This window comes from Penaeus monodon, chromosome 30 (genome assembly GCF_015228065.2).
Source record: "Penaeus monodon isolate SGIC_2016 chromosome 30, NSTDA_Pmon_1, whole genome shotgun sequence".
In the NCBI taxonomy this organism is placed as follows: Eukaryota; Metazoa; Arthropoda; class Malacostraca; order Decapoda; family Penaeidae; genus Penaeus; species Penaeus monodon.
The window spans coordinates 17,654,279-17,655,781 of NC_051415.1; the positions used below are offsets into that span (position 1 = coordinate 17,654,279).

At 34.6% G+C, this 1,503-nt stretch overlaps 1 protein-coding gene across 1 annotated transcript in view; it reads right to left on the reverse strand.

Annotated features, from left to right (window-relative positions):
• LOC119592587 (putative uncharacterized protein DDB_G0294196) overlaps nt 1–1,083 on the reverse strand; it is a gene marked incomplete in the record, with an annotated part of 13,758 nt that extends 12,675 nt beyond the window's left edge. The window contains 1 exon segment of the mRNA XM_037941465.1: nt 991–1,083.
• Between the last annotated feature and the right edge of the window lie 420 nt (nt 1,084–1,503).

The window sequence follows — 1,503 nt, forward strand, 5'->3', positions numbered from 1 at the left end:
GATTTTAATTTCCCACCAAAAAGACATAAGGCACATCAGAAAATAAATGGCCGAGTGGACACTATAAAATAAATTACCAAAATATATAAGAGACTTGGTTTTATTGATTATTTATAAGCTAAACTCGTTTACTAAAGTATGCAAAATCATATATAAACTATATTTTTCATTTTGAATGCCATAAGGTAGATCTAATTTTACAATTTTACTGGTGTCTGTTGATATTTAGATTTTGACTAATTATTAAGAATTTAAAATTGGAAGCTGAATGGTCCCTTCAACCTACAGTAACATTCACCGACCCCTTGGATGGTCCCATTGACCCCAGGGGTTTGATATTGACCACTCTGCTTTAGCATGTACAGCAATGAGTAGCTTCAACTGCAAATAGACTTGAGAGCTGATATGTAAGCTCAGTGAAACACCCATCACAGTAAGAATAGCTGCCACTAGGTGTAAATAGGTTAAGCTTCATCTTGTAAGAATTAAACTATAAGACATATCCATAAATCTTTATATGTTTAAACATAAACCAGGGTATTCATGATAAATTTGTTGACACAGAGTCAACAATAACTAACACTACTACAAATAAACAGTAAGTAGCGTTTGCAGCTGTCATTTTTAACACGCAAATGCTACTGTGGTGTCATCTCGTCCTGCTCAATATGAGGTGTACAGACTATAGGTTGTTGGCCCCTAAATACTATTATACTATTTACACACACACCAGAGTTGTTGATGTGTTTAATACAAACTAGTAATCATCTTAGCCGCCCGTAGCTACCAAATATTTGCGCCCCATAGTTTTTACTACGTTTTACACAAGTTAATTTGTAATCAAGTAAAATCAAGCGCGAATCCTATCGATCCAAAAGGGGGGTGGGTCCACACCTCCAATTTTGACAAAAGTGCCACAATATGTTCAGATTATCTACAATTAGAATAACTTTGCGTGACACTATTTTACAAAAAATGTATTCCAAATACCGTTTATCTTCCTCTTCGCTTGAAAATTCAGATAATTTCCTTCCACACAAGCGCTTGCTTCGCCATGACACAAAACTCCAAACAAACTGTGACGTCACGCCTCGCCCGTTGAAAATTGCGCGGGAAATTCTTGTTTTGCCCGTATTTCTTTCATTTATACAGAATACATCATGTAATAAATGCAATTATTATTCATTAATTTTTTTCATTAGCAATAGGTAGTTCTTTATCTGTAAAAGAAAATTTTTCTTTAACCATCATGCATTTAAAGAATAGAGTTGTTGCCTGACGCTGATGGTTGAGCTTTGGCAAGATTTCTATACGATATAAATGGAAATAGTTTTGTCTGTATGCCACTGGAATCATTTGAAATTAAGCGGTGAACTAATTCTAGATAACTATTGCTTTATAAAGAATGAACAGATCGCGTGGTGGAGGACTATAGTGAAAATGTAACTACTGTGAATTCGATCAGTAACAAACAAGAACAGATACGAATGGGGAAAAAAACAA